This window comes from Sus scrofa, chromosome 15 (assembly GCF_054392235.1).
Source record: "Sus scrofa isolate SSC_HxYL_T2T_F1_AM1 chromosome 15, Sscrofa_HxYL_maternal_Yorkshire_Landrace_v2.0, whole genome shotgun sequence".
In the NCBI taxonomy this organism is placed as follows: Eukaryota; Metazoa; Chordata; class Mammalia; order Artiodactyla; family Suidae; genus Sus; species Sus scrofa.
In genome coordinates this window covers 53,666,638-53,685,123 of record NC_139397.1, presented here as the reverse complement: position 1 = coordinate 53,685,123, position 18,486 = coordinate 53,666,638, and the positions used below count along the sequence as shown (strand labels likewise).

Here is an 18,486-nt window from a genome sequence, read left to right as displayed (position 1 = left end):
ATAATAAAAATTTTAAAAAATGAAGCTATTATAATGAATGGCATGATGTTAAATATTTTCAAATTGAATCATGTTTGAGACATAGAGTAATCAAGATACAAAGGCATAGGTAGATCACAGAAGTTTTATACACCATGTGTCATTCTTGTGTCTTAAGTGTACTTTGACATTGGGATATTTACTTTTCATTTGTCATTTAGTGCCTGTTTGGAAGATGAATTTGAGTGGGACATGATTCTGGATAGGAATAGACAAAGAAACCACTGAAGGAGTTCAGGTAAATGACAAGAGGACCTGAACTGGCAGTAGGAGATACGGAAAAGAAGAAATGCAAGTGAGGAGAAATTAAAATTGATGATTGAATGAGGTAGAGAGAGGAAAAAAAAGCAAGTGTGAAACCTGAATCCCTAGTTTCTAATATCAAGGACTGAGTAGGATAACTATGAGTCCAGGGACATGCAAGATTTAGGGGCAGGCACAATGTCAGCACCCTGGAACGACTTGTCAATGACCAATACATAATTCTATCCCGGATTATCCTGCCAATCTAAACCCACATATAATCCCGTTCAGTCTTCACCTGATTTTTCCATATAATTAAGCCAAGTTTTAAATGTGTATTTAAATCATTGGTGACGATTGTTTCACTGTCAATTTTGTTTTAATGCTTTAATATGATGGGGGGCGGGATTCCTGTAAAGACAATGTCTTGAGAGAACATTTGTTGTTAGTTGATGCATTTTTTGTGCTCAAGACACTTTCTCTCCTGTAGGTAAACTGTTCACTTCTCTAAGCATTGGAATAATAGCTACTAAAGAGTTTATTTTTATATGAATAGTTTTCAGACAAACTGTTTACTGGTATTGATCAAACTGCAATAAAAACCACATGACCCTCTTCCCACAGAGCTGTGATTCTCTCATGGTCACCACCCAAGCAAAACTATATTCTGGGTAAAAAGGAAGAAATACACGAAACATACACTCCAGAGACCGACAACAAATATTTACAAAATAACTTCCAAATCCCAGACTTGGTGCCATGTAATACAACTCCTATCCTTCGGGGTTTCCAGCACTTTACTGGTTATTGCTGAATGCATTTTGTCACATGTCAAACTTTGCTGTTGCATTCTTTGACTTTATTTTATAAAAGAGATGACTTTCATTTCACAATAATATAATAGGTATTTTCTGTATTCACATCGAGAAAGAATTGCACATAGGAGCCTCAATGAGGAAAAAGAAATGCCCTTCGCAGAAGTTCATTATGGTCTTATTTCTCATGCCAATTCTTCTGAAAATCATATCTGTTTAGCTCTAGTCCACTCCTGTTATAACTTTTACAAAAGTTGACTTTCTCTTCCTCTTACACACTGTGTTGGCTTCAATTTCATATTGGATGAAGTTATCAAATAAATTAGTTATACTTTTTTTAAAAGATGGAATTTAAGACATACAGATGTTTATTATAAATGATAGGAGATGTGATGAGCAAAACATTTTTTATACAAGCTTTTAAAGCACAAAAAGAAGATGCACATCTTCAGCCAGCTTTGCCAGCCAAGGCCATCGCTCTTCCTGACCAGTGGTCCCAGCAGCCTAATCATACCAGCCCCTGAATTTGGTTAAACAAGAGCAACAGAGCCCCACACAGCTCGGGAAGGTCTGAATGGAGCTGACTTGCTCTCTTCAACAATGATTTAAAAGTGATGTTTAAGAAATCATTATGCTAAACTGAAGTCATTTGTTTGAGTAAATGGCTGGGCATATCTTGTTTCTTTGGAGGTTTTCAAAGACCATGAAAATATCTAACTCTTCTTGATCAGGCAGATGTAAAAAAAAAATAAAAGTTTAGTTTATTATCTGGCATGGTATTAAAAAAAAATCAGATCCACAGATTTAAGTTCCCTCCCTTTCAGACAAAAACTTTCAGGTTAACCATCCTTAGAGTTTTCATGGATAAAAGAGACTCAGGTCCCCAAGTAGAACATTTTCTTTCCTACAGCTTTAAAAAATTAAAGGATTTGCAAAGTGCCAATTGTTTCAGGAGACAGTTGTCCTAGCTCAGTTTAGCATTTTCCTTTGTAAATAAAATGGTCACATTTTTAACATCTCCAGGGAGAAAACTGGCTCTTAGGTAGGTTCTGAAATACACAATCAAGGTTCTCTATGACCTGCTCATGACAGGTTCTCTATGACCTGCTGTGAACTTCCAAAGCTAAAGATTTCTTGGCTCCCTAGGCAATCAGTCCTGATTATTATTATTGCCTTCTACAGTTAAAAAAGAGAAAGAAAAAAAGAAAGAAAGAGAAAGAAAAAAGAAAGAAAGGGGGAGGGAGAAGGAAGGAATGAAAGAAGGAAGAGGAAGTGGAGAAAAAAGGAAAGAAGGAAAAAAGAGAAATAAATCTCTATCCACTGAGCGGCCTACTCTCAATGATGGCACCCTGACCCCATTGCCAGGACTCAGAGGTCTAATGTGGCCCCAGTGGCCACTGGAATTAATGTTCTGGTAGATGGATGGGAGCTGCCTTCTACTGAAGGCCTCACTATGGGCTCTCAGCAAGAGACAAAGCCTCCTTCTCAGTGTTAACTTGTGTCCCACGGTGCCAAGTGGACTGGGGTTTCCAGGACTCACCTTATGACACTGTGATCTCAGTTGCTTAGGAGCATGACCACTTTCTGTGGTGCAAACCCTGCAGTTCAGAGGTCTGAGTCTTCTGTGCCAGTAACCCTGAAAGAGCCTCTGTTACCACCCATCCTGGTTTAGGAGTTGTCACTCTCACCCTTGCTTTGATTTTCACAAGGATTTTATTGGAGGGATCTGGTGTCCTTCACTGTCCTTCGTGCTTCTTTACCACAAGATATTGCAAAAGACTTTCTCCTCCATCCCAACTTACATGAAAATTATCTCTGAGAAGAGAGCTTTGATTTTTTTCTAGAAGGTTTTGGGGTTCTTCTCAAACCTATTCCTTTCTCACTTATCTTCAAGCTTTCACTATGAATGCTTTCTTTGAAAGAAATAAGATCTCTCTTATCAGTTCTACTGCTACAATTTTGTAGGTACAAAGCTGTTGAAAAACCTGCTACCCAATATGTATCTGTACCACACCCCATCCCTAATCTATCCCTATGTCTATCTTTATGTCTTTCCATCTTGTGCTAACTCCATCTTTTCCCCTTTCTCTTTCTATAACTTCAACTCATACTCTTCATTTTTCTTCTGCTAAACTTTCTAAACGTTGCTAGTAAACTTTCATGGATAGAATGAATAAACTGGTATTCTACGAGCTCAGTGGTGATTCAATTTTGAATTCACATGGTGTCTAGAAAAGAAATCTGGAGAAAAATGGAGGCATTGTGGGGAAAGGCATCAAGGCTTGATGCGCAATGGTAGCAGCTGCTGAAGACAGTAAGACAGACAGACATCTAAGGTGACTCCACGCATAACCACCTGACTGATTTAGGGGTGCTGGTGGAATCAATGCTACCAGGAGAGTCAAAAGACATGAGTTATTTGTAGAGAAGGCACAGATTAAATTTGAGCATACATTTAGATATCTAAGGGGGAGAGGACATCACACTGATAGAACTTCAGGACCAAAGATGACAACAGTGAACAGTGATATGACCTCCATCCTGGCAATATCTATGTCATTTGTTACAGATGGGAGTATCAGTCCTCTATTCTCACTTAAAAACAAAGAATCACCATCAATAAAAAAAAACTTTTCTCTCTTTCAAAATTTAAAATGCTAAAGAATATCAAGAACTGTCTCCTCTGTTTTTCATGGAGAAGCAGGAACAGTGTTGACTGAGCCTTGGTGATCTCCTGCACTTCCATCATTGAGGAGACGCTAACAGTGAGAACTGCTCAGGGGCAAGGAAATCTCAGACACATGAATCAGGACTTGGACATACATCATCAAATTTGAAAATCTAAATTTTCAAACATACTGTTCTAAAACATACTGGGAACATTATTTACCAAGTAACCTCAAAATCCTGGCCAAAGACCTACCCCTGAAAAAAGGAGAACCTATTACAAAAAGGAACCCAACACTCTTGCCAACAACCTCCATTCTCTCCTTAACACCTTTGGTTTTTATTTTGAGATTTATAGCATCACATGATTGTATTTTTGTAGCCAATAATTATAAGGGATTGTAGAAAGATGGAGGAGGGTAGAAAGGAAGAACAGAGTTTTGTATGTGGCCTAGTTTGATGAAAGATTATGGTCCATTAGAAGGCAGCTAATGAATAACCCTTTGTGATTCAATTATACGTAAGATACCTCCTCTACATCTTTTTCTTGTCTTATGACAAAGGTTCTTTAATCATGCATTTGGTGCCCAAGAAAGAGCTTTGGGAAAAGGTCCTTCTATACATACAGGATGGCACAAAAATGGGCAGTTAGACACGCCTAAAGCCATCAATATCACCTGGCACTTCCAATTTTGGCTTGCTAGTCACATATAATTTTTTTTTCCCCAGAAATTCCTGATGTGGTTAAACTGATTAATACCTCTTTCAAGCTACCTGTAGAATTATTTTTAATGAATTTTATTACATTTATAGTTGTACAATGATCATCAGGACCCAATTTTATAGCATTTCTATTCAAACCCCCAGCACGTTCCCCCACCCCCTATTCTGTCTTATTTAGAAACCATAAGTTTTTCAAAGTCTGTGAGTTAGTATTTGTTCTGCAAAGTTCATTCTGTCCTTTTTTAATTATTTTAAAATTATTTATTTATTTATTTTGTCTTTTTTTTCTTTTAGAGACACACTCTTTTGCATGTGGAGGTTCCCAGGCTAGGTATTGAATCAGAGACGTAGCCGCTGGCCTATGCCATAGCCATAGCCACAGTAACATGGGATCCGGGCTGTGTCTGTGACCAACGCCACAGCTCACGGCAATGCCGGATCCTCAATCCACTGAGTGAAGCCAGGGATTGAACCCACGTCCTCAAGGATGCTAGTCTGGTTTGTTAACTGCTGAGCCACTGTGGGAACTCTTGTTCATTTTTTAGATTCCACATGTAAGTGATAGTATATGATGTTGGTGTCCTACATATGATGTTGGTGTCCTGACTGACCTCACTGAATTATTTTCGAACCATGTCAGATAAAAGAATAACACAGCTGAAGTTTAAAACGTATAAAACACTGTAAGGGAATACATTCCCACGAACCCTAAAATGTTAATATCTATTTTCTATAAAGATGAAATTTAAATTCAGAATGTTTTTTTGAAAACTGAAGTTGTACATTTGAAGTTACTCACAGCTCTCATTTGACAGATACTAAACCAGAAGCCAAAGATATTAAGCAAATTCCCAAAGGCACAGATCTAATTAGCACTGAATTAGAGATTCTAGGGTCCCTGGAATGAGGATAGTCTGGGAGTGGAAGAGGAGGGTGATCGTTACAAATGATCTAGTAAAAGCTGAAGAAAATATTCTATGGTCCAATTAACTCAAACTCAGTTCTTCTTATATTCTACTTTTTACAAAAGCCTATGCAACAATGATGAGTGTAATATATTTCCATAGACTTTAAAATATTTTCATATTTAAAAATCACTTTCAGGAATACCACCAAACTGAAGCAGATTTGCAATGTTTTTTGAGGTTCACACAAGTTCATTATGTTGACCAGAAATCATGTGATGGGTTATTTCAAGTTTTGGCAGAAACCGCTAGGAAAAAAGTCCCTCTATAGTTAGAAATGACCCTTTCACTCCCTGAATCAGAGATTTAAATAGTGGGAATACTGGGGAATTAACATTTGGCTTAGCACTCTCTTATGACTGGCCATCACCACAAGGTACCGCTTATCTTAGAAGTCAGCTCTTTTAAGAATTTCTAGTTCAGTGGGTTAGGAAGGTTCAGATCACTTTTGGCTAAGTACCCATGTTAATTTCTTCCTTCCCCCTCATTTTATGGACTGGAAACTCCCTCTTTTTTCCATTTTATGAATAAGAAACAAATGTCAAAATTTTAGCCTTTAAATGATATTCAACACCGTTAAGGTATATTCAGCAAATTTTTTGTACAAGAAAGCTAATGTTGCTAGCAGTAGTAGAACAAGATACAGTTATTTCATATTAAACTTTGCTCTTTTTTTCCATTTTTATATGTTTATTTTTTTCTGCATTGCCAAAAACCAGATACTTCTTTGTCTCATATTCCTCAATGAATAATGAATTGCGTTGAAGCACAACCCTAAGATGGCAACAATAGGCTGCATTTATGGAAATGTCACATGCTGTTTTAGAAATTCTAGGGACTAGAAATTAGGGCTATCGAGGCTTTTGATATACATGGAACAAAGCTCTAAATAATGCAGTTATGAAACATAAAACATGGTCTGCTGAAAGGCTGCTCCTCTGCTTGTATTGATGTGGTTCAGCATGGTGCCTTCCAACACTAGATGGAGTTTATGACTTCTGAAGAGGGCTCTATTGCTCAGACAGGTTCAGTTGCTTTCACAGCATATCTGTGACATCAGAGTCCTCAAGCCAATTTAGTAGAATGGGTTAGTGTATGGCGACCATGAACTCAAGATTGTGATCATCCCCTGCCTCTCAAAGAGAAGCTCAGCCCTGCAACCATTAACTGTAGGCTGTCCTCTATTCACAGATATCTGCTGCTCTTCATGGTAGCCACAGAATGTGGTGAAATGCAAATCTAGCCTGTCTGCTACAGAATAAACTTAAAGCTCAGCGAATAAAGGCATATCACATAGCCTTGTGGTCACATTCACTGGTTTGGAGCTTCATCTGCCTGTGTTGAAATCACAGTTCAGGATTTTTAAACGAAGTCACAGTTCAGTCTCTTGTTAGCTGTGTAACCTTGTGGAAGCGATTTGACTGTTTGAAGAGGTCAAATCAGATATTTAACTCATCAGCTTTCTGGGAGATTTAATATGCCTGGCAAATAAGAGTCAATAAACATTAGCTGTCTTTATCAATTAGCTCATTTTTGTATACACATGGCTGGTTTCATGTCTACTGTTCCAGTAAAATGGTCAACATTTATTCTTCTGTTGAGATCATTCTGGAAGCACTTCAGCTGTCACCTCTCACACATAATCTGCATTACTCAGTGCATGGCTAAATCATTTTTTGAAATGCTCTTGATTTATCTATTCTCTCCACAGTAGTTAATAAAAGTGATTTTCATCATGATAAATTTTCTTCACATAGATCAGCTATAAGTCCTAACCAAGTGATGAGCACCCTTAACAAAACATTTTATTTTGAAATAATTTTAAATTTATGGAGAAACTGCATATCATGTAGAGTTTCCACATCTGCCTCACTCGCTTTCCCCAATACTCACAAATTACTTAATCATTGTACAAAAGCAGTGATATATTATTTTCAGCAAAAAGGAATACTTAATGACAGATTCACATAGAAGTTCCTGGACCAGGGATTGAGTCTGAGCCACAGCTGTGACCTATGCCACAGTTGGGGCAACACTGGATCCGTTAACCGCCTGTGCTAGGGCCAGGAATTGAACCTGTGCCTCTGCAGTGACTGGAGCCGCTGTGGTTGGATTCTTAACCCACTGCACCACAGAAGGAACTCCAACAGAAGCTTTTGAAAAAATTTTTAATGATTTTTATTTTTTCCCATTATAGCTGGTTTACAGTGTTCTGTCAATTTTCTACTGTACAAGAAGGTGACCCAGTGACATATACATATATACATTCTAGAAGGTTTTTTTTTTAAAAAATAAAATGTTATCCTAAAAATAACCAGTTACATTCTTAATTATTGTAAGGGGTCCTTTATTTCTTTGAAAAGTTTAGTTAAATGTGATTTTTTTTCAAAAGGCACTGCTCGATATCTTGCTACTGATAGCTACTTTTACCAAAATTGTTACATATTTGGGACTTTAACTTTCTGTCAATATATACTTGGAAGAATGAATGATCCATTCATCAACTGGATCATTCGTTCTTCCCAAGTATGTATTTGCCGAATTTGTAATATTTGGAAAGCTTAAAGTAAAGTTCCATGTTTTGCATTGACACAAACATAGTGTTCCAAATCTGTGTTATGCAAAATAGTTTCATGGTTTTTCTCCATGTTATAACAAAGTTTTGTGATTCATCTACAAACTACAAAAACAAAAAAACCCAACCAACTAATAACATGAATGACATCCTGAAAGTTTCAACTTTTAATTAATTGATTATAATTGCTTTTTTTTTTTGAATTGGGCCATGAATGAATTTCACCTGTGGTACTTTTTCTGTACACTTACCCTGGAATCCTGTTTAAATTCCAGGTAGAGAAACCAACTCATTAGTGATCACACATTTTTTTCCCACTAAAATATTATTTTACTAAGTAGTCATTACCACAGAGATACATTTTTTTTTCTGGTGCAGTTTTCTTTATAATTTCTCCTTAAAACAATTCTTCATGCATTTAAAAATTTTAATATACATTATGCATTAGCCTAGAAGTATCATAAACATTAACATTTTGATCCAATTTCTACATAATGAAAAATGCTCTAAAATTTTTTCTGTCAAACTCCTGATATACTTCATATATGCCTTCTGCCAGTATTTGGAGTGGATTTTAATTTGTGGCATTGTATCTGTGAATCATTCTAGCTATTTTACTGTAGTGGAAAGAACACATCCCCCCAACTCTGACATGACAAGACAGAATTACCAATAGAAGGATGAACAATAGATTTCAACTCCATCCTAACTCTGATCAGATAGTGCCAACCAGGCTTTCTTTGCTAAAGTCAATTTGGAAGTTATACCCAGGACTGGAGTGGGTCCTCTGCAGGCACGGTGCAATATTGTGGAGCTTAACTGGAAACCTCTAGCCAATAATTAATATTTTACTAAATAACAGCAGTTAAAAATCTACTAATTCTGAGGGAGAGGATTAGAATGATAAACAATTCATTTTCTTAGCACAATGATGCAATTTGATCATAAAACAAACCAGTTGACCATGGGCTGGTTGTAATCTAGTCATTATTTCTCATTTTATTGTTCAGATCAACATGGAGTGACTGTTGCAGCATCTCCAGCTCCACTTGTTTCTGGGGTGTGTGGGATAAGTAGAGAAAATAACTGCTGCTTGAGAGGAAGTCTGGGAACAGCATAAAGAAACCATACAGCTGTGCAGCATGGGAAAAGAATAAACCTCAATCTTTGTTCTCTCACACTTTTTCTTTCTTGGTATAGCCCAAAGGTAGCTGAAGTTCTAATGGGCTGGATTCACACTGATCCATTAGAAACATGTCTGACAAACATTGGATCATTTTAATCATTCATTCAAAAGGTCTGTGCCAGCTACCAGGTGATACTCTGAGCCATGACAGGTAGCAAAATCAGTGTGATCTCATGGAACTAATAGTCAAACGAAAGGAAAGACAACCAACCACTACAAAAAAAGAAACAAAATAAATGCAAATTGTGATATGTTAAAGATATAGAGAAAGGCATAAAACTTTCTGTCAGTAATCAATATTTTAATGCTTTTCCTTGGACTTTATATTTCATACATTTCATGAGTATATTATGTGTGTTTCATTTCAGAGGTAAAAGACATCTCTTAAAGTTCTTAATGGTATTCAATGCATCAGACCATTAGAGAGAGATTCTAGAACAGCATCCTATCTTAGTGAATGTCTAACAAAATGGTCTGGAAAAGAAATATAATTAATATTGAAGTCATATTTATTATTGTATTGCAAGATCTGTGTTGTCACCAATTGCTAGCTTTATCTAATTTATGTGGATGGATTAGTTAACTCCAGAGGTATTACCTACTGTCACATTATTTTTTGCTTAAGTGACATAAGAATGTACATAAATTTTCAAATTCATGTATAATATATATAAAGTAATTGAAACATTGAGAAATAAAACTATATAAGTTAACATTACTCTTGGGGTGGAATCCACTGACACTAAGTTGTAGCTTGATTATGGCTCTTTATTTCCTAGGAGTAATGGAGTACAATTAGTTTTCATTTGTTGACTTTCTTAAAATAAAATAACTTATTCAACTCAGGTCAGTTCTTTATCTGAAGCCAAACTCACTGTCAGATAGTAGCTATTGAGATTTTAGAATAAAAGAAATAATTATACTTTTGTGTACAATGTGTCTCTCTTTCCCTTTTTGTTTTGTTTTATTTCATTTTATTGGTTTTTAGCTTTGATGGAACATGTCTGAAAAGATGGAATAAGTGAAAATACTAAGTATGGTAGAAAATAAAGTTGTCAAACAGAAGAATATGGATTACTACAGACAATGCGGTCATAAATGGGAAATATAAATTAGACCTTCTCAAGAGCCACTTTAGATCAATAAACCATTTTTAAAAACTTTCAAAGGTAAACTCTTTGGAAGCTTTTAAGATGCTGGGAATCTGAAAAGGTATGTTTTACAATGACCTGAGAACACTGGTGCAGATTTAGGGAAATGATTCTTAAAGATGGATGATGTCTCGAGACTTGTGACAATACTATCTGAGTACATTCTCATACATTTTTAAAAGCACAGTATAAAATATTGGGTTGTTGGTGGTAGACTGTTTTAAACAACAAAACAAAACAGACAAGATAAGCCTTGGGCTGAACCTAAGAGTTTTTTGTTTTTGTTTTTGTTTTATTCTGAGATGGGTAAAAAAACAATTTCTCAGCAGCAATTTAGTCAACAAATGAAATTCCTGATATCTTTTTAACAGGAACAAAAGAAAAGCTATAATAAATGGTTTTAAATTAGAATTTACAGCTTGACAGCTGAATGCATGAAATCTAACTTGGGGACCTGAGAATTCGTACTCAAAGATTAAATAAATTGATATTATTTAATGTACCTCACACTTCAAGACTATTTAAACAGAAGGAGTCAAAATATCACACATTTTCAGTAAATTTGAACAAAAATTTTGGGGGATCTTATTTGTTTATTTTGTTATTGTAATTCATTTTTTCCCCTGTGTTATTGAGATATAATTGACACATAGAATTGTGTACATTTAAGGTGTAAAACAATGATTTGATATATGTATATATTGCTAAATGATGTTTACAATAAGTTTCGTTAACATCCAGCACCTAACACAGCTAATTTTTGTGTTGCTGGGGTAAGATCTACCGTCTTGGCAACTTCCTTTTATTTATTTATTTGTCGTTTAGGGCTGTACCCGTGGCACATGGAGGTTCCCAGGCTAGGGGTCCATTCAAAGCTGTAACCGCCAGTCTACACCACGGCTTACAGCAATGCCAGATCCTTAACCCACTGAGCGAGGCCAGGGATTGAACCTGAGTCCTCATGGATGCTAGTCGGGTTCGTTAACCACTAAGCCACGACAGGAACTCCTTAGCAGCTTTCAAACATACAATGCAATATTGGTAATTATAGTCAACATGCTGTACATTGAATCCTCAGAACTCATTTATCTTATAATTGAAAGTTTGTACCCTTTGAGGACGTTGAGCCTATGCCCTCCCCTACTACTCCCCCCCCCCCCCCAAGCTACTCTCTGTTCTATGAGGGCATTTTTTAAGTGAGATCATACAATATTTATGTTTCTCTGTCTAACTTATTTCACTTAGCATAAGACCCTCAACCATTCATGGCAATGTTTGTTTTTTATGTCTAAATAATATTTCATTGTACATATGCCACCTTTTCTTTATCTATTTATCATTAATGGTGATGGATCACTTAGGTAATTTCCATGTCTTGGCTATTGTATATGCTGTTATGATTAGGAGGGTGGAGCTATCTCTTTGAAACAGATTTTGTTTCTTTCATATATATAACCAGAAGTGAGATTGTTGGATCATATGGTAGTTCTATTTTTAATTTTTTGAGGAAATTCCATTCTGTTTTCCACAGTGATTTTACTGGTTTACATTCTCAAGAACATTATGTAAGAGTTCCCTTTTCTCTACATCACTTATCTTTTGTCTTTTTGATGACAGGTAGGTACCAATGGTATGTCACCTCATACCATTCTGACAGGTATGAGATGAGGGCTCATTGTGGTTTTGATTTGCATTTCCCTGGTACTCAGTAATGCTGAGCACCTTTCCATGTACCTCTTGGCCATTTGAAGATCTTCTTTGGGAAAATGTCTGTTCAGGTCCTTGTCTATTTTTAAACAGGATTATTTGCATTTTTTTTGTTATTGAGTTGTGTGAACTCCTTTTTTTTTTTTTTTTTTTTGGATAGTAACCAATATGCGGTTTACAAAATTTTCATATATGTGGTTTACAAAATTTTCTCCTGTTCTGTAGGTTGCCTTTTCATTTTGTTGATTGATTCCTCTGGTGTGCTGAAGCTTTTTAGTTTGATGTAGTCTCACTTTTTTGTTTTCACTTTTGTTGCTTGCATCTTTGGTGTCATATCTTGAAAATAATGCCATTGCCCATGTCAAAGGGCTTTTTTTTCTGATTGGGGGATTTTAACACATGTTTTTAAGATTGGTTTGAGGCACTGGAAGTCATTGGTACTATACATGGTATGAAACAGTCTCACATTTTACAAACACTGTGATTAAGATTGATGGACACTACAAAACCCATTTTCTTCCCCTTTTGCTTAACACCCATTGCCTGTAGTTTGGGTCCACAGTTCCAAGCTGGTCCCTCATCTCCAGTGTTTTCTGATGCACAATTCCCATTGTAGCTGTCCCCTCATCCTTAGGTTTATTAATTAATTTACATATTTCTAGGAACTGATAAAATCTTAGCTAGAGTATTTGCCATGGATTAGCTCCTTTATCCATTCATGTGAGCTGAAGTTCCTTTCTTTATTTGTGGCTCTTTGAAAAACTTCAGCTAAATTCTGCCTCCCAAATCTCCCTTCAGATCATTCTTGCCTTGTAATTTACTAAAGGAATCCTCTCTAGTCCTAACCATGGACACTCAGACATGATTTATAGTTTTCTGTGGCTCCCCATACCTTCAGATGAAATTTGGATCTTACCTCTCCATCTGAACTTCCCTCATTTTTTTTTAATGACCACACCCATGGCATATGGAAATTCTCAGGCCAGGGATTGCATCTGAGCTACAGCTATAACCTACGCTGAAGCTGTGGTTATGCCAAATCCTTTAACCCACTGTGCCAGGCCAGGGACTGAACTCATACCTCAGCAGCAACCCAAGCCACTGCAGTGGGATTCTTATCCCACTGTGCCACAACGGGAACTCCTAAAAATTGGAATTTTCTGATATTGTTAACAATTTGGTAAGTTTCTAACACTTGGGTCATGTGCAAATTATGAATTATGAAACTTTCAATTTTTATTTTTTGACAGTTATATTGCCAGATGTTTTTTTCTACACTAATTTGTTTGTATTCATCTTCATGGTGGAAAAGTTTGGAGAAAGGCAAGGCTGAGCTAATAGCAATGCTGGGAAATGGGCATTTTTTTTTCCCCAAAGAGGCTATATTGGTGGACATTTGGTGAATTTACCAAAATCCTTTTGTTCTGGCCCTTGGCAGATGCAATATTAGCACATTAGCGTGAATATAGCCTTCAAAAGCAGATTCACATTAGCCAAACTCCAACCCTGTCAAAAAGCCCAGACAGAGATCGATGAGAACCAGGCTGGCAAATGGAATCCTCCTGTTAGCACGACTAGTTCAGTGTTTCTCAATGGATCAAAACCAAATCATGATCAAAAGTTGCCTTGGTGAGAAGAACAAAGAGAGTGAATTAAAAGACTAAGTTTTTTTAGTGGGCGAGGCAGTGATAGCTCCTTTCAACCATTCCCACAGGGATTCCTGGAGTTCTGTTGACAATGATGCTCGTGTTGGTCACTGTTATGACAGAAGGATAAGGACTGTTGGAAAGGTTGTGGGTTAACTCTCAGGGTCATAGGAAGGTTACAGGAGCCAGGATCAGATGATAAGCAGGAATGAAGTGAGGCCGTGTGGAAGCCACTCGAGGGAGCCACGCTGTGCTGTCCAAGGCTTCCATGGGCACTGGTCACGGGGCTAGTAGTGCATCCCCGACATCCCCGACACTGAGGTTCCTTAAAACTCATGGGCTTGTGGCTTCCCTGTGCCCAGAACAATGTCCCTACTGCTCCTGCTACTCTGCTTCCTTAACTTTGCACAGTAGGCCTGGGAGTACCTCAGCTTGGCCAGGTCCCCTACTAAGACACACACTATGAATGGCCCAAGTGTAGAAACAGAGATTGATATTGGGTAGCCAACAAAAAAAGGTAGAGGGGCAAAAATTCACCAGGACTCCTTATGGCTGCAGTGGGTATCTTCTCCCCACAGCTGGTGGTGGGAACTGTAATTCCAGCAGCACAGGCGCCAGTGTCATACAGACTAGGAGCAAATTCCACACTGCACCTTTCTCAGAGTGCTGGAAAAAGACTGAAAAATGCTTAGCACACTGCTTGGCCCAGGGTCCCTGCTCATTAAGTAGAAGTTATTACTGTAGTCTCCGGTTCTGCCCAACTCTCGTGCCAATTCATATGTCCTCTCGGCGTTAGTTTAGTCTTAGGGGCCTGGCAGATGATGGTGAATAGTTCTACTGTCATCCTTTATGTGCTGGTCTCATACTTTACTTGTCAGGGGTAATGCAGTTTTCCTTATTTCCAAGTCTTAGAAAAAGCTTGACTGAGTGTCCACTGACAACATTCATAAGGGTGGTTATAGAAAGAATAAATACCAATACACATGAGAAAATGCCTTGCATCTTATACAGTGCATATTAGGATTTCAGTAGATAAAACCTTTTACATCCCTTTTCCTAGAATGTTCTTTTCAGCTTTTGCATCCCAAAATAAAATCACAAAGTTAATGAACAAAAATACTGCTTCATTTGTAATTTTGTTCAGTATCACAAATGTATTTCTTACCCTCTCCTACTTAGGCAAGTACAATAAGTCAGGAAACACTGTAAAAGGTAATATATTAGCAATGTTCACTTAGAAGTCCCCAAACTTTATAATAAAGCTATTTAAGTCTTTATCCAAAATGGTTATAATAGGGTCAAGGCAATAGCTTCCTCTTTAAGGAGACGGATACATATTAGAAACTGGTATTTTAAAAGCAGACCTATAAGGGCTTAAATCATGAGCCACTAACTATATTTATGACTTTGGGAAAATAACACCTTAGCTTCGACATTATCATCTGTAAAATGGGGAATATAATATGGAAATATAAAATTAGATTGTGTATGGAATCACCTGATATATATACGGGCACGCAGATATGCATTCTCTTCCTTTTTTGGGGGGGAGGGCACACTCGAGGTGTGTGGAAGCTCTCCTCAGCCTACGGGTTGAATTGGAGTTACAGCTGCTGGCCTACACCACCGCCACAGCAACACAGGATCTTAGCCATGTCCACAACCTACATCATAGCTCATGGTAATACTGGGCACTCCCTGACCACTGGGCAAGGCCAGGGAGCGAACCTGAATCCTTATGGATACTGGTTGGATTTGTTTCTGTTGTACCACAATGGTAACTCTCTTTCTGTTTTTTAAAAGAGAAGCTCTTTTAAAAGAAGGAGGTTGAAGTGGAATGAAATTTGTGGGATGAGCTGCTGGGTCCACTCTTTTGCACAATCAATAGAAGAACTGAAAGAATAGAAGACTAGAAAAAAGAGATGTTTAATCTTCTATTCCACTGTGATGACAATGCAGGGGTCAAATCATTTTCTTATTGCAGTATTGTTGCATTACAATATTGTGTTAGGTGTCAAGTGTATAGCATAGTGGTTCATTATTTTTGCACTGAAATGTGTGAGGGCATAGCCTCTGACTACTACCTTGGCTGTCTAGATATAAGGTGTTCCACTGGGATAAAGACAAATGTGAGGCAACATAAACTTGAAACAGACAGACCAATCAAATACCAAGAAGTCAGTCAGAAGGTCTTTTTAATAGAAGATAGAGAAAAGTGATAATCTCAGAAACCTAGTAATGACCTTTCTCACAGATTGGAGGAATAAAAAATGGTAAGTTAGCTAAACCTGAAAGTGAGGAAGAAATATTAGAATGGTTTACAAAAGAGAACAGAAAAGTGAAATGAGCTTGGGCTGTGGGATGGAAATCCTGTGAAATCAGATTGTTATGATCATTATACAACTACAGATGTGATAAATTCATTTGAGTAATAGAAAAAAAAAAGATGTACTAAAAAAAAAGTGAAATGATTGGAGGCCAATAAAATTCTCTAGTAATTGTATTGGGGTTTATTTACTTTCTATTCCTAACCAATATTGTAGAGAGCAATAGAGGTGCAAATTGTAGAAAAAAAAATTACGACTTGAAAGTAACGGGAAAAGAGATGATTTATCACAAAGTTTAGGGTTTTGGGGAAAGATCCTAGAGAAAGTACAGTTCAAATTCTTGAAGGGAGAAAAGAGGAAAAAAGTCAGTAAAAAGTACTTAGCAGATTTGTGAGATCTGGAAAAATAATATCAAGTATAAAATTTCTACAGACCAAGGGTATTTCTTCTTCCAAGACACTTTACATAAGACATTATTTAAACTGCTACTACAAAAAACTGTATATAAGAAAATGAAGGTTTAAGGCTTAAGTTTTCCTTGGCAGTTAACTAGAGTTGAGCTTCAATTAGCATTAAAAATATTTATCTCAGGATAAGTAGGAGATAAAAATAATTAATTGACATTGTAAAAGTACTATAGAAAAAGGACATCAACTTTTTAACTTCAAGAAATGAATCTTGGATTTTTCATGGACCAGAATGGAGTGTTAAATCTGTGAAGTCTCTTGAACTGAAACAATCTAATTTATGTTGTAATTAATCTTTACTCTTAAAAGAATGCAATGTTTCTTAAGGACAGAATTATGAAAAATTGAACTTGTGTACTCAATGGAGAGATGTGTGGCTAAACTACTTTATTAAAAATAAGGCACAGAAACAGAATGAATAACTTGGACTGATGCTCAGCTCCAATGACATTACAGTAACATTTGGCAGGATTTTCAATGCTGTGTATTTAAAATATTGATTCCATTTATCATCCCTTCTTTAGTCAAGGAAAATACTTCAAACATAGAAAAGTTACTTGAATGATTACTATCTTCTCTGAGCTGTTGAAAGTCTCCTTCCCACTTTTAAAGGCCTAAGCAATACAACAAATCCCATAACTACTAGTGCATCTGTAACATTTGCAGTTACTACCTAGTTATTATTTTTTAAATTATGAATTTAGATGAACCAAATTGATAGTAATGCCTTGCAAAAAAGGACTATTCTGACATACCACTCATGAAGCAAAGCATAAAAGAAAATTGGATGCAATTTTAGATGAATTAAATCATTAAATTCTTAGAATCTGTAGCTCTAACATATATAAAAGGTAGGATATATTAAAAGATATTCTTTTTGGCTACTATTTTCCCCCAAACTATACACTTGTACAGTACAAATAAGGAATTTAGACTGCAGCTATTGTTATTTCTCAATATTAGAACAAAAATTAATTAGACTATTAATGTTATTATACCTCAAAAAAACAGGCCAGTAATCTATGGTCCAGTCCTCACCCACTGCTTGTTTTTATAAATTAAATTTTACTGGAAAAGAACCACAATTCACTTGTTTATATATTGTACCTGGCTGTTTTCATGCTACAATGGCAGAGTTGAGTGGCTGCAGCAAAGATTATTTGGCCTAGAAAACTTGAAATATTTATGATCTATACAAAAAGTTCACCAACTTCTGATATAAAAGAGCATTGGAAACAAATTTTATTTTACAATAATTCTTAAGCCACAGAAACCTCACAACTAAAGATTCGGGCTAACCATATACTTTTGTTCAAAGATTTATTACTCATTTCCTACATTATATGGAAAACTTTTTTTTCTTTAAGAAAAACTTCTGATTCAAAAGTTATAAATTTCATGAAGAGTTGGAGATGAGAAAAATATAGATTGTTTAAGGGCTCTTAATCTGATCACTTCAGAGAGTCCATAACCTGTTCAAATATCATACAAAGTTTTCAGTTCATATGTCTGAGCATAATTGTTGTGTGAATGTCCATAGCTTTCTCAGGATGTAATTAGAAAGGCTCACATGATTTCCACTGTAGTTCCTGACTTAAAAAACTCAAGAATAACTTATCTAGATAAATCTTAATCTTTATGAAGATAAGGATTATGGGACCAAACAGGTTAAATGACTGTTTTTCTCCAAACTGTAGAACTAGAATTAAAAGCCAACATTTCTTGCTCCCAGTTCAGAGGTTTCTTATTCATGTTGCTGCCAATTTTCCAAAACAAAAATTATTGCAACAGAAAAATCAGAAATGTTAAATTCGTTTGGAATTAAATACAGTAGGCAATTATACTTTGTATCCTCTTTTTTTTTTCCAGCTTTTCATGTATACTTTATTTTTTATTTATTTTTATTTTTTATTTTTGTCTTTTTGCCATTTATTGGGCCGCTCCCACGGCATATGGAGTTTCCCAAGCTAGGGGT

At 36.3% G+C, this 18,486-nt stretch overlaps 1 protein-coding gene across 4 annotated transcripts in view; it reads right to left on the bottom strand.

Annotated features, from left to right (window-relative positions):
- The window catches only part of NEIL3 (nei like DNA glycosylase 3), a 383,724-nt gene that overhangs the window by 110,774 nt on the left and 254,464 nt on the right, over positions 1 to 18,486 (bottom strand). The window lies entirely within an intron of this gene.